The sequence below is a fragment of the Hippopotamus amphibius genome, chromosome 7 (genome assembly GCF_030028045.1).
Source record: "Hippopotamus amphibius kiboko isolate mHipAmp2 chromosome 7, mHipAmp2.hap2, whole genome shotgun sequence".
Lineage (NCBI taxonomy): Eukaryota > Metazoa > Chordata > Mammalia > Artiodactyla > Hippopotamidae > Hippopotamus > Hippopotamus amphibius.
The window spans coordinates 49,140,783-49,156,670 of NC_080192.1; the positions used below are offsets into that span (position 1 = coordinate 49,140,783).

At 41.8% G+C, this 15,888-nt stretch overlaps 1 pseudogene; it reads left to right on the top strand.

Annotated features, from left to right (window-relative positions):
- Window positions 1-325: 325 nt before the first annotated feature.
- On the top strand, window positions 326-1,630 carry LOC130857296 (tubulin beta chain-like; annotated as a pseudogene).
- The last annotated feature ends 14,258 nt before the right edge of the window (window positions 1,631-15,888 follow it).

Genomic DNA, 15,888 nt, shown 5'->3' on the forward strand with positions numbered 1-15,888 from the left:
TTGGCCTTGTTTCTTCATCTGTAAAAGGAAGACAGACAGGGGGAGGAATAGGTCTCTATATCAACTAGGATTTTTTGGCTGAAAGGAACAGAAAACTCAATTCCAAATGGCTTGAATAGTAAGGACAAATATTAGTTCACATAAAAGAAAGTCCAGCTCTCAGAAACTTCCTGCCGCCACGTTCAGACCTCGGTGTTCCAGCCTCCAATCCCGTCCCATCCTTTCAGCCTGCGGCCAGAAGCAGAGAAAAACTAATTACATATCATTTTCTTGCCCCATACATACTTTGAGGCGAGAAAAAAGATTAGAATAAATTTTAACGGTGAGGGAAATCATGCACAACCAGGCTGGTCAGTGTGGCGATAAGATCAGTGCCAAGTTCTGGGAGGTGATCAGTGATGAACACGGCATCGACCCCACCAGCACCTATCTTAGGGATAGCGACCTGCAACTGGACTGCATCTCTGTGTACTACAATGAAGCCACAGGTGGCAGATATGTTCCTCGTGCTGTCTTGGTGGATCTAGAACCCGGGACCATGGACTCTGTTCACTCAGGTCCTTTTGGTCAGATCTTCAGACCAGACAACTTTGTTTTTGGTCAGTCTGGGGCAGACAACAACTGAGCCAAGGACCACTATACAGAGGGGGCCAAGCTGGTTGACTTGGTCCTGGATGTGTTTCGGAAGGAAGCTGAAAGCTGTGACTGCATGCAGGACTTCCAGCTGACCCGCTGGCTGGGGGTGGGACGTGGGCTCTGGAATGGGCACCTTGCTCATCAGCAAGATCCATGAAGAGCATCCCGACCGCGTCATGAACACCTTCAGTGTGGGGCCCTCGCCCAATGTGTCCGACACTGTGGTGGAGCCCAACTATGCCACCCTCTCCGTCCAGCAGCTGGTGGAGAACACTGATAAGACCTACTGCATTGACAACGAGGCCCTACGATACCTGCTTCCGTACCCTCAAGCTAACCATGCTAACCTACGGGGACCTGAACCACCCCGCCTCAGCCACCATGGGTGGTGTCACCACCTGCCTCCGCTTCCCTGGCCAGCTCAGTGCTGACCTCCATAAGCTGGCAGGAAACATGGTGCCCTTCCCACGTCTCCACTTCTTCATGCCTGCCTTTGCCCCTGTAACGAGCTTTGGAAGCCAGCAGTATCAGGCCCTCACTGTGCCTGAGCTCACCTAGCAGGTCTTCTATGCCAAGAGCATGATGGCTGCCTGTGACCCCTGCCATGGCTGGTACCTCACCGTGGCTGCTGTCTTCTGTGGCAGATGTCCATGAAGGAGGTGGATGAGTAGATGCTCAATGTGCAGAACGAGAATAGCAGCTACTTCATGGACTGGATCCTCAACAACATCAAGACGGCCGTCTGCAACATGCCATCCCGTGGCCTCAAGATGGCAGTCACCTTCACTGGCAACAGCACGGCCATCCAGGAGCTGTTTAAGCTCATCTCAGAGCAGTTCAGCTGGAAGGCCTTCCTCCACTGGTATCCAGGTGAGGGCATGGAGGAGATGAGGTCACCGAGGCTGACAGTAACATGAACAACCTTGTCTCTGAGTACCAGTAGTACCAGGATGCCACCACAGAAGACGAGAAGCATTTCAGTGAGGAGGCCTAAGGCCAAGTCCCCATCACCTCAGGCTTCTCAGTCTTCTCAGCCTTCTTCCTCAACCGCCCCTTTCCTCTCCCTCAGAATTTGTGTTTTCTGCTTCTAGCTTGTTTTCTCTTTGGGGTGTGGGGAGGCAGTTCTAGAACAGTGCCTGGCAGGTAATGGGCTCTCAATACATATTTGTTGTTTGTTGAATGTCTCCTCTCTCTTTCCACTCTGGGGAACCTAGATTTCTGCCACTCTGGGGAACCCTGTATTTCCTTCTGGTGCCCACTCCTCCCATCTGTCCAGTTAACATTTCCCTGGCTGTTTTCGAGATCATTCTCCAAGAAGCTGGGTCTCATCAAATCCCATTTAGAACCGTGTGCTGAAAACTCGGATAGATAACCCCTATCCTAGGCCTGTGCAATAGCCCAAGGGAAAGGAAACCAAGCAGCAGGTAGAAGTCCCTCCAAGGAAGGGGTGGGGTTTAGGAGAGGGGCATCCAGATTATTGAAGTCCTAGTTTCCAGATATCTCCCTGCTCCTCTCTCAGCTTCTGGGGAGGTATTAATAGTATTATCTCCATTTTCAGTCTCCCTCCAAGCTCCGTCCTGAGCTATTTCCTTTGCAAGGGTCTGGCCCCGACCCTTTCAAGGGGGATCCTTCCCTCTCTGACTTTGCCTCCTTCACAGTGTTGGATTCCTTTGTTTCCTCTGGTCGGAAAAGGAGGTCAAGAGGAGCAAGAGAGAGACTAGACTTGGTCTCTAAGACTCCAGAAAGCCCCTCCCCAACCCTATCTTTTCTTACAGAAAACAATTAATGTCAGCCCTTCCAAACCTATATGGAAAGGTGTGTGCTGCCACCTGAATGTCATTCCCAGAGAGGGGACAGGATACCCTCCATCTTTTGGCAACATCTCATCTCTTGCTTTTGCTATTGCCTTTTCCCCCCTACCCTTGGTTTTGTCTTATTCTACACTTCAAATTTCTATTGTGTTAAACGTGCTGCTTTTTTTCATATTGAAAAGACGACATTGCCCCAAGAGCCAAAAATAAATGGGAATTGAAAAAAAAAAAAAAAAAAAAAAGAGTCCAGAGGTAGGACAGTTTTCAGCATTGGCTGCTCTAGTGATTCACTGATTTTATCAAGGACCCAGGTATGTCTATCACTCTAGTCTACCATCAATATCATTACAGGCAGCTTCCTTTAGGGTTGTAGGATGGCTGCCTGTAGTGTTTGGGGCAACCTCTTTCTTTATTCTTATCAGGTGAAAGAGAGAAACTGGCTCCCTGGGTTTTTCTTAACTGTGCAAAATCACTTTTCCCAGAAGCTTCCAGCAAATGTTTCCTTATGTCTTATTAACCAGAACTGGATCACATGCCAATTCTCAACAAGAGAGATATTGACTTAGGCCAATTAGATCCACTCCTGGAACTCAGTTTCTCCTGAGGTTCATGGAGGTGAGTAGGTACCTGAACAAATCTGGGATTTTTTTAGGAAGGAAAAAGTGAAAACAGAGGCCTGGTTGGCATCCAACAACCATACACTTCCTTCCAGATCAAAGAATCCATTCTTTCTCTCAGATACAGGTTACTGTATCCAGGTGACAGTCCTATAAGCTGTGTGTTGAACATATTTGTGGTTAGTTGTATTTAAGGTTTCCTTCTCCCCTGACAAGAGTGGAAGAGCAGTTCACTTTTATTTTTATTTTCTGTGTTTGCCAACCACATATATTTGGGGATATCAATTCTTGGAGAATCCGTTAAATTCTTTTAAAGGAAAAAACCTCTGAATTTAGGAAACCAAAGCAGCAATTTGAATGGCAGCATTTGACTTTTAAAACTTTTAAAAACTATTTGCTCGGAGTTGACAAAAAATACTATCAGAAAAGTGCCAGTGTTGATGTCATTTAAACTCCTCCAAGTCTTCATGTCTCCATCTACATGTAAAGATAATAGTACCCACCCTGCTATGAGATAATGTATGTGAAAGGGTACTGTAAAGTAAAATAAACAGCAAAAGAGGGTAAGATGTTAGTACAGCCAGTGTCTCACTGTTCAAACAAAGGATTGATGGGAACAGAGACACTCCCTCTGAAGACTTTCAGGTCTGTCCAATTGATAAAGAAGGGAGCTTCTCTAAAATAGACCTATGTGCAACAGGGCAGTTAATTCATGTATTTTAATGTTCATTTGAAGCAGGTTTTTTGGGCTTTTGTGCCTCAGATATTCTCACTGGGAAGAAGGCAGAGGCCACCTGAACTGAGTGTTCTTTCTGTTGGTTGTAAAAACATATGGGAAATATCTCGGTAAAGACAGGGAGAAGGTAGATGGATTTGGAGACAAAGGAAGGGGGAGAGAATGGGAAAGGGGAAGAGATCTGTGGGTTCCATGTGTACCTGAGATTCGGAACCACTCCTTGGCTGTGTCCCAAGGGAGTAAAAGACCCATAAACTGCGTGGTGTACCTCAAGAGAGCAAGGTCCAGGTTGCCTGGTACAGTTTCTGAGACATGGGACATTCTCTGCTAAAACCAGGAAAGTCCTGGGCAAATAAGGATGAGTTGGCTACCCCAGGGGTAACTAAGTGGCAGCTATGATGGAGTAGAGATAAGAAGACCTTCTCCTGCTTTGTGGGCACCATGTGTGGCTTTTCCACCTGGGACTTACCCATGGAGGGAAAGGGTCTGCCCATCGTGACCAAGTGCTTTGGGAGACTCAGATTCAACTTTAAGTTGTTTTAAAGGAAACAAAGTAATGTTTGTTGTTGTTGTTGTTTTTGTATACCACAGCTTGGGAACTGAGACTCATACCTAATACACAGGGATTTCCACAATCCCTTGGGAAAACTTTGTAGCCAGATATATCATAGGATGCAGAACTTTTTGAATTTTAGAAGGGATCTAGAGACACACTTTACAGTATGTGTTCCTTGTAGTACATGTGCCAATAGAGTACCCTGTAATCAGACACACTGATATTTCTGTAGAAGTGTTAATATTTACCTCAATTGAGCTACAGAACAATAAATAGGCTTATGTCAGTTCAGACTGGGTTGTGCTGTCAAATGAGGTCAGGTTAGTCCAGGTTTTCCCACCAACTTAGTTTGGCCGTTTTCAGAATGTTAATATCTTGGAATTATGGATAATAAGCGGATTGTTGCTATATTTATAAATAGGCACAAATGTAAAGGCAGGTCCTCAATTTACTATAATATTAGGTGAAGTGTAAAATCCATCCCACGTTTTCTAATATTGACTTAAGATTCTGGAGAATTTATGAGCAGATAATGCAGCTTAATACACTTATAGAGTTTATCAGATCCTAATATTGGAATCGATAACATGTAATTTACAGTGTCAGGTGATATGCACAATATCAAATGTTCTATTTACACGTGATAGATTTCCATCCAGACCACCAAGGTGCTGTTGCCACAATTTAAAACAGCTTTCCATAAAGGTCCATTGAAATGCTGGATTTGCTGGGCTTGATCATGAACAAGTAAGATGTTTTTCCTTGAGTGATACTGAACTACAGGGTGATAACCTCTAAGTTTTCTCCAGGGTGAGAACCATGGGGTTTGGGGCCAACAAAGTTTTATTTAAAGTCTCTGTGGAAGCAAAGTCAAGGACACTGGTTTACAAATGCCATCGTGGGCCTAAGAGAAACGATGATGGTGGTGATGGTGATGGTGATGGTGGTGACGCATTTGTTTGTAAGCCTAGAAGCTGTGGTTATTGTGACACAGTTATGTGCAAGCACAGTGATTCTCCGTTCTGACCCAAAATCATAATTTTCAAGGCCTTAAAAGCTGTACTAAATAAGTTTACAATCTCTAAAACTTTGGTGATTCCATTATTATTCTTCACTAGAAAGACAACCCAGGTAGAATTTATTCAGAGCTTTGAAAATAAGATTCAGCGTCTTGAATCAAGTTCAGTTGTGTATCAGGAATAAGTGAAAAAACACAGGTTGTTTGTCATAATTCTTAGATTTGCCTTTCCGTAGGGAAAGCCATGGGGGCAACAGAAGCTATCTTAGACATTTTCCCTCTAATGAAATGATGTATAACATGTATCTAGATTGGATTTTATGTCCATGTTTGCACTTATCTTATTTTGCCAATGCAACATGAAATTTCTCTAATTACATGTGATGGTTTGTAAAACTTGATGCTTTGCATAGGCTTTTTTTCTTTTATATTTCATGTGGTTTTCAAAAGACTTCAGAGTCAGTCTTCTTGTCAGAACCATTTACACTGTCTTTTGAGATTGCCTTGCTGTCAGGATTCAGTGTCACCATTCATTCTCATTCCTTCAGTCTCAGTATTCATGACAAACCTGTTACACGTGCCAAAATCTAAAATATTTATGTATAGACGACACTGTGTCTCTAATTATTGCAAACGAAGCTCCTTGTCTCTTCCATGGTATCTCCTCAGACAGTGAGTGTGTGAAGAGTTGTGGTAATCATTTTTTTTTATTTAATCAGTTCCTTTAAAACATTCATAAAAACTCTCATCACACCAACTACCCAATGGCATATGCAGCTAATTGTTCCCTGTTACCTCTGCCCCACTGATTTGCCTTGCGAAGGCCACTTGGTCTGATCCCTGAACTCAGAGGGCTCCTATGACCTGTGGGGTGCATTTGGGCCCCGTGGGAGCCCACATCTGGAGGAATCTCAGGAACTAAATGATAAATTGCCCAGGCTGCCTTTTCTCTATCTATATTGACCTATTTTTCATTCTTTTCTGCTCCTAAGTTCAACAGACTAAGAGGACTCAGGGAAGTTTTAATTCAATCCTGCTCTCTTTGCCAAATTTCCCCCAGGATTCCAGCTAACACTAACCCCAAACAAACCAGGGCCAGAATGGAAGCACATCTCACACATATAGGCTCACTTCTAAATGTCATAAATGATTTCTTCAGACCTTGGGCATGTAAGTCTCTATGTGTTTCTTCTCATTGTCATTCAATAATTAATCACCCTGTAGAATAAAAAAATCAAAGAGAAATAGAAAGTCATGGAAATGAACTCACAATGAAAAGTATATTAAACAGACTTTATTATTTCTCAGTATAAGCCCCAGACCATCCACACTGCAGTTCAAGCTAAAACCTCAGTAGGAGGATTCTGTTTTTAAAAGCCTGCTTGTTCATAAGAATGGTACTATAAGCAAGAGATATTTAGACTTACTTAAAGAGTAATTCTCTGTCCTATGACAGTTAAAGAATTCGTTATTGTTGTTGTTAAAGACTAACTGTCCTGTAACAGGTGATGTTACAATTACTATTTATTCCTTAAATCCAGTACACTCAGTACTGTGGCTTGAACCCAGAAGGAATGGTATCCATAGACCATGGTGAGCATTTGACACACTGAAGACTTAGGATGGAGACTAGCAGAACCTCCATCTGTGGCAGCATCTCATATGATTGTCTTCCACTGGATTGATTTCTATGTGTCAGCCTGGAAAGAAGATGCAGCCCCCTCATCAGGGTAGCATCTACTGTCCCCCTTTCTTTCTCATTGGGAGCCAACTATTTCCTCTAGAACTTTACAAACAATGAGATCAGCCAGCCCAGAGTCTAAACTAATAGGGAAATAGCACTAAAGTCTTGTGAATAGCCGTCAAGTTTGAATGAACTACAAGAATAAAAACCATCTAGAAAAATGACCAACACAAGGATGACACCTATGTGGAATTAATTGTCTTCAGTTTCAGAGTCCTCTTTGTATCTCCTACCTGTGACACATTCATAAGTGGTATTACTTGAATTAGCAATGCTTTGAGTTTTCCCTGAAAACACAGAACATTTGATGTTCTTTTTCTTTCTCCCACTTAGAAAATTTGGAAGCATCCACCTGTTACCTTGAAAATAAAATTGGGTCATCCATTTTGTCATTAAAAGCCTAAATGGGACTGAATACAAGTCTTCTAGGGTTTTAGATACCTTTGAGATATCTAAGAAATGTGGAGAAGAAAGATGGCAGCAAAGTAGAAGGATGTGGAATGCATCCCTCTCCACAAATGCATCAGGAATACACCAAAAGATGCAATAATTCCCACAGAGAACCAGCTAAACACCAGCAAATGACCTTGGACACCAGAAAGGACTGCAAAGATCCTGACATAACTGGATAGAACAGAGGGGAAAAAAAAAAAAGAACAAAAAGGAGAAAGAGGAGGAGAAGAAAGGACAGGGATGAGTACCACACCCTGGAGTGGGGAGATCTGAAACTGAGGGGAGATTGCTGAATTCAGGGAAACATCCCTTATCTGACGGGGAAACCCTGTCTCCAATGAGGAATTTCCCTGGGTCAGAAGGGAGACATTTGGGACTGTTCAAAGAGGGTGAAGCGGCTGAGCTGTGGCAGATGGGAAAGAGTGAGAAACACACAGAGGGTCCGTACCACAGCTCAGCGTGTCCGGACTGAGACATTGGTTCACAGCTGAACAGGGCGTCTGTGAGCTGGAACGTGGGAACCAGAGAATTGCTTCAGGGTTAGAAACATTGTTGGCAGTGGGGAGACCACATTGAGAGGAAAGGAAGGAACAAATCCTCAGTGGAGAGTGCCTACTGCGGAAAGCTGGGCGGCCATGGTGACAGCTCGATACTGCTGACTCATAAGCAGGGGGCAGGAGCCGCGGGTATAGCCTCTCTCTCACTGCCTGTGATGGACAAAGGAAGGACCCCTCTGGGCCTGGATAATGCACTTAGGGATAACAAAAACCCCTGGGCAGGGCTGGCTTAGAGTGCCTGTAGCTGAGAGCCAAAAGTCTGCAGAGTGGCCCAGCTCTGGAGACATTCTGTTTACACCTGAGCCAGCAGCATCCCTCTGCAACAGGCACCACCACGGCCGACTGAGCCACTGTGACCCAGGCAGGGCACCACTGCTCACTCACTCCCAGGGGAAGGAGCCACTATAGTACCCTCTCTCTCCCCACACACTGGTGCTTACAGATGGGGCACACCAACATTAGAATCATAGGCATCCCAGAAGAAGAAGAAAAAAAGAAAGGGTCTGAGAAAATATTTGAAGAGGTTATAGTGGAAAACTTCCCCAACATGGGAAAGGAAATAATTAATCAAGTCCAGGAAGCACAGAGAGTGCCATACAGAATAAACCCAAGGAGAAATACACCAAGGCACATATTAATCCAACTAACGACAATTAAACACAAAGAAAAACTATTAAAAGCAGCAAGAGAAAAGCAACAAATAACATATAAGGGAAAACCCATCAGGATAACAGCTGATCTTTCTGCAGAAACTCTGCAGGCCAGAAGGGAGTGGCAGAATATACTGAAAGTCCTGAAAGAGAAAAACCTACAGCCAAGAATACTCTGCCCAGCAAGAATCTCATTCAGATTTGAGGGAGAAATCAAAAGCTTTCCAGACAAGCAAAAGTTAAGAGACATCAGCACCACCAAACCAGCCTTACAACAATTGCTTAAGGAACTTTTCTAAGTAGGAAACACAAGAGAAGAGAAAGACTTACGAAAACAAACCCAAAACAATTAAGAAAATGGTAATCGGAACACACATGTCAATAATCACCTTAAATGTAAATGGATTAAATGCTCCAACCAAAAGACACAGACTGGCTGAATGGATACAAAAACAAGACCCTTCTATATGCTGCCTACAAGAAACACACTTCAGACCAAGGGATACATATAGACTGAAAGTCAAGGGATGGAAAAAGATATTCCATGAAAATGGAAGTCAAAATAAAGCTGGAGTAGCAATACTCATATCAGACAAATTAGACTTTAAAGTAAAGACTATTACAAGAGACAAGGAAGGACACTACATAATGATCAAGGGATCCATTCAAGAAGAACATATAACAATTGCAAATATTTATGCCCCCAACATAGGAGCACCTCAATACATAAGGCAAATGCTAACAGCTATAAAAGGGGACATTGACAGTAACACAATAATAGAAGGAGACTTCAACACCCCACTTATATCAATGAACAGATCATCCAAACAGAAAATAAAGAAGGACACACAAGCTTTAAATGACACATTAGACCATCTCGACTTAATTGATATTTATAGGACATTCCATCCAAAAATGACAGAATATACTTTCATCTCAAGTGCACACAGAACATTTTCCAGAATAGATCACATCTTGGGTCACAAATCAAGCCTCAGTAAATTCAAGAAAATTGAAATCATATCAAGCATCTTCTCAGACCACAACACCATGAGACTAGATATCAATTACAGAAAAAAAACCTGTAAAAAATATAAACACATGGAGGCTAAACAATACACTATTAAATAACCAAGAAAGCACTCAAGAAATCAAAAAGGAAATCAAAAAATATCTAGAAACAAATGACAATGAAAATACAACAAACCAAAACATATGGGACTCGGAAAAAGCAGTTCTAAGAGGGAAGTTTATAGCTATACAGTCCTACCTCAAGAAACAAGAAAAATATCGAATAAACAACCTAACCTTACACCTAAAACAATTAGAGAAAGAAGAACAAAGAAACCCCAAAGTGAGCAGAAGGAAAGAAATCATAAAGATCAGAGCAGAAATAAATGAAAAAGAAATGAAGGAAACAATAACAAACATCAATGAAACTAAAAGCTGGTTCTTTGAGAAGATAAACAAAATTGATAAACCATTAGGCAGACTCATCAGGAAAAAAAGGGAGAAGACACAAATCAACAGAATTAGAAATGAAAAAGGAGAAGTAACAACTGACACCACAGAAATACAAAACATCATGAGAGACTACTACAAGCAGCTATATGCCAATAAATTGGATAACCTGGAAGAAATGGATAAATTCTTAGAAAAATACAATCTTCCCAGACTGAACCAGGGAGAAATAGAAAATATGAACAGACCAATCAGAAGTATGGAAATTGAGACTGTGATTAAAAATCTCCCAACAAACAAAAGCCCAGGGCCAGATGGCTTCACAGGTGAATTCTGTCAAACATTTAGAGAAGAGCTAACACCTATCCTTCTCAAACTCTTCCAAAATATAGCAGAAGGAGGAACACTCCCAAACTCACTCTCTGAGGCCACCATCACCCTGATACCAAAACTAGGCAAAGGTGTGACAAAAAAAGAAAATTACAGGCATATATCACTGATGAACATAGATGCAAAAATCCTCAACAAAATACTAGCTAACAGAATCCAACAGCACATTAAAAAAATCATACACCATGATCAAGTGGGGTTTATCCCTGGAACACAAGGATTCTTCAATATACACAAATCAATCAACTTGATATATCATATCAACAAACTGAAGGATAAAAACCATATGATCATCTCAATAGATGCAGAAAAAGCTTTTGATAAAATTCAACATGCATTCATGATAAAATCTCTCCAGAAAATGGGCATAGAAGGAAATTACCTCAACATAATAAAGGCCATATATGAGAAACCAAAAGCCAACATCATTCTAAATGGGGAAAAACTGAAAGAATTCCCTCTAAGAACAGGAACAAGACAAGGGTGCCCACTCTCACCATTATTATTCAACATAGTTTTGGAAGTTTTAGCCACAGCAATCAGAGAAGAAAATGAAATAAAAGGAATCCAAATTGGAAAAGAAGAAGTAAAATTGTCACTCTTTGCAGATGACATGATACTATACATAGAAAACCCTAAAGATTCTACCAGAAAACTGCTAGCACTAATTGATGAGTTTAGTAAAGTAGCAGGATACAAAATTAACACAGAGAAATTTCTTGCATTCCTATACACTAACAATGAAAAAGCAGAAAGAGAAATTAAGGAAACTCTCCCATTCACCATTGCAACAAAAAGAATACAATACCTAGGAATAAACCTGCCTGAGGAGGCAAAAGACCTGTATGCAGAAAACTATAAGACACTGATGAAAGAAAACAAAGATGACACAAACAGATGGAGGGACATACCATGTTCTTGGATTGGAAGAATCAACATTTTGAAAATGACTGTACTACCCAAACAATTTACAGATTCAATGCAATCCTGATCAAATTACCAATGGCATTTTTCACAGGACTAGAACAAGAAATCTTATGATTTGTACGGAAATGCAAAAGACCCCAAATAGCCAAAGCAATCTTGAGAAGGAAAGATGGAGTTGGTGGAATTAGGCTTCCTGACTTCAAACTATACTACAAGGCCATAGTGATCAAGACAGTATGGTACTGGCACAAAAATAGAAAGGAAGATCAGTGGAATAGAATAGAGAACTCACAGGTAAACCCAAGCACATATGGGCACCTTATCTTTGACAAAGGAGGCAAGAATATACAATGGAAAAAAAGACAGCCTCTTCAATAAGTGGTGCTGGGAAAATTGGACAGCAACATGTAAAAGAATGAAATTAGAACACTTCCTAACACCACACACAAAAATAAACTCCAAATGGATTAAAGACCTAAACGTAAGGCCAGACACTATAAAACTCTTAGAGGAAAACATAGGCAGAACACTCTATGACATACATCAAAGCAGGATCCTTTTGGACCCACCTCCTAGAATCATGGAAATAAAATCAAGAATAAACAAATGGGACCTCATGAAACTTAAAAGCTTTTGCACAGTGAAAGAAACCATAAACAATACAAGAAGACAACCCTCAGAATGGGAGAAAATACTCACCAATGAAGCAAAAGACAAAGGATTAATCTTCAAAATATACAAGCAGCTCATGCAGCTTAATATCAAAAAAGCAAATAACCCAATCCAAAATGGATGGAAGACCTAAATAGACATTTCTCCAAAGAAGACATGCAGATGGCTAACAAACACATGAAAAGATGCTCAGCATCACTAATCATTAGAGAAATGCAAGTCAAAGCCACAATGAGGTATCACTTCATACCGGTCAGAATGGCCATCATCAAAACATCTAGAAACAATACATGTTGGAGAGGGTATGGAGAAAAGGGAACTCTCCTGCACCTTTGATAGGAATGTAAGTTGGTACAGCCACTTTGGAAAACAGTTTGGAGGTTCCTGAAAAAACTAAAAATGAAACTACCATATGATCCAGTAATCCCACTGCTGGGCATATATCTTGAGAAAACCATAATCCAAAAAGAAACATGTACCATAATGTTCATTTGCAGCACTATTTACAATAGCCAGGACATGGAAGCAACCTAAATGCCCATCAACAGATGAATGGATAAAGAAGATGTGGCATATATATACAATGGAATATTACTCAGCCATAAAAAGGAATGAAATGGAGCTGTATGTAATGAGGCGGATAGACCTAGAGTCTGTCATACAGAGCGAAGTAAGCCAGAAAGAGAAAAACAAATACCATATGCTAACTCACATATATGGAATCTAAAAAAATTGTACTGATGAACCCAGTGACAGGGCAAGAATAAGGATGCAGATGCAGAGAATGGACTGAAGGACACGGGGTTGAGGGGGCAGGGGGCAAAGCGGAAGCTGGGACGAAGTGAGAGAGTAACATAGACATATACACACTACCAACTGTAAAATAGATATCTAGTGGGAAGTTGCTGTATAACAAAGGGAGATCAACTAGATGATGGGTTATGCCTTAGAGGGCCCGGACAGGGAGGGTGGGAGGGAGTCATGGAAGGGAGGGGATATGTGGATATATGTATAAATACAGCTGATTCACTTTGGTGTACCTCAAAAGCTGGTACAAGAGTGTAAAGCAATTATATTCCAATAAAGAGTTTAAAAAAAAAAAAAAGAAATGTGAAAGAGGAAGTTACATACAAAGGTAGAAAAAAAGAAAAAAAAAAAAAAAACCCTAAATGGATCCAGGATTTCTATTTTGAGGCAAAATATTTGTTGCAATAGTTACATCAATACCAAACAGCTCTATTTAACATGAAACTCTTGGAGAAATAACACACCTGCAAGAAACTCCCCCAAACTTGCTTCAGAGCAGCAATTAGGGTTGTGGAAAAAAAGTTCACTGTCATTCAGGTACCCACTTCTTGGTAGCCTGGCTCACCCGTACTGAGCTTGCCAGGGAAGTCTGAGCACTGGTGTCTACTTATCTGGGACATGCATTAGACTCTTGATCCCAGTGCACAAGGTGGGGAATCATACACTTCAAAAAGCTCTGTCTTCAGATTCAGATTTATGTGACGGATGCGTTAGGGCAAGAAACTTTAACTTACTGATGTACCCCAAGCGCTTAGGACTGTGCCTGGAACATAGCGGATGTTCAACGAGTGAATGAATGCCCCATGCCATATAGAATAGATAGGCTGCAACCACCAAAGGGAGGACTTTCAAGGCCATAGGAGCCCAGCCCAGTAAAAAGGGATTTCCTGGAGCCCTAATCTACCATTTCTAGTTTCCCTGGTTTGTTTCCGGTCTGTCCCTCCCTCTCCTCAGAAGACAAAATGGAATTTTTCTTGGGTATAGGTCTAGGAGTAGACATTGTGTTCATAGGGCATGTGTATAGTTACCACACTGCACTGTTATCATTGACTTGTCTATCTTCTCCAGCGCCAGTACATGCGTGAGGCATAGTACCACTGCCCCCACCCCCCGAAGAACTTTGAAGTTGAAGAAAATGCTTAAATATGTAATATTTTTAAACATTTCATCTTCATACTGACACAGTTATAAAATACCGCTTTTATTTATTTATTTTTATTTTATTTTTTAAGAACTTTTATTGAGATACAGTTAACATACAATAATGCATATATTTAAAGTGTACAATTTGATATAAAATACCACTTTTAACTTTTTTCATAAGAGGAAGGGGTCCAGGAAGGTGAGAGTGCCCAGGGCCCATGAAAGTCACACTGGAGAACCCACCTCCCTTAGGCTGTGAGCTCACAGTGTGTGTGCATCACATTTTCCTATCTTTGTAAACTCACGACCTAGCCCAAGACCTGGGAAACATTTGGTGCTTAATATATGTGTGAGGAATGACTGAAATGAAATGAATGAATATGCAGTCCTTATGGAAGTCAGACAGAAAAAAAACTATTGGCCACCAATATGATTTAAATACATTAAGAGGAAGCAGAGAGGAAAGGGCTGATAAAAGAAGTGAAAGTCGGTTTTTTAGGAATGAGCTGGTGATAGTAGGTGAGAATGCCTTGGAGGAGGCTTAGGAAATAGGAGGCTGAAACCAGGGGGGTGTGCAGGGTAGCCGGGGGAGCTTCTGTAACACGTGCACACTGAGTCCATATTTGGAGGTGATGATGTATTTTCTTTTTTTTTTTATTTATTTTTTTTTGGGGGGGGGTACACCAGATGATGTATTTTCTGGCAGACTGATGAGTCGTGGAATTTGAGTGCTAGAAGCGCTCTTAAGAGCTGCTCTGGTCCAGCTCCTCATTTTATAGATGAGAAGAGTGGAGCCGATTAAATCATGAGGAAGTTAGATCCTGGTTCTCAGGCCCTTTCTATTGCTCTTCCAGCTCTTCCAACGGTCAGAATCGTATTTACAAAGCAGGGTGGTGAAATGAGCAGACACGTCATTCATGTGTTTCTTATGCGTATGAATAATACAGATATTGTGAGCAAGTCCATGCGGAGCGTGAGAGAGTCATTTTCAGACATCTTGATAGATCTACAAGATTACTTTCAGGTCACAGAATAGGACACTGTCATGTCCTATTTCTCTCAACTCCACTCCAGCTCTGACCGGGAATCACTCACATTTGCCCAGCCACCTCCCAAGTAAGAAGCCTGTCCCTACTGGCATTACTAAGTCGGTCAGATGACTAAAAGTACAGGTAGACAAATCGCCTAAGGTGAAGCCAGAATCCAGAAGCCTTTCTGATTGCCTGTCAAGGGCACAAGAGGGGAAGGTGAGATTGTAAAGTAAAGAGACTCTCCCCCTGTTAACAGGCCGAGGGGCAATTCTCAGGTCGCTGAGCGTATTCTCCCTTCACACCAGGGTCAGTGGGGCTGATTCCACTCTGCTTCCAAAAAACTCCTGGTTCTACAGGGTAACTAAAAAGCTCTCTTTTATTCGGATGAGCTGGCACACTGCATCCGAACATTTGAGTCACTTGACAAATATACCAAGGAGCTGTTCTGCATGAATCACGGACTAGGCTATGGAGACGCAAGGATGAATAACACTTGGACGCTGTCCTCAAGGGGCACATGGTCTAGTTGAGGGGGCCACCCCAGGGGAGAGAGCAGAGCTGGCAGGATGCTGTTTGGCTCATGATCACAGGCAATAGGGCCACGTGGCTCCATTCTACCTCCAGCATATTCTTCTATGAGTGAACGCTTGGGATGTTCTAGAACTAAATCAAGTTCCCA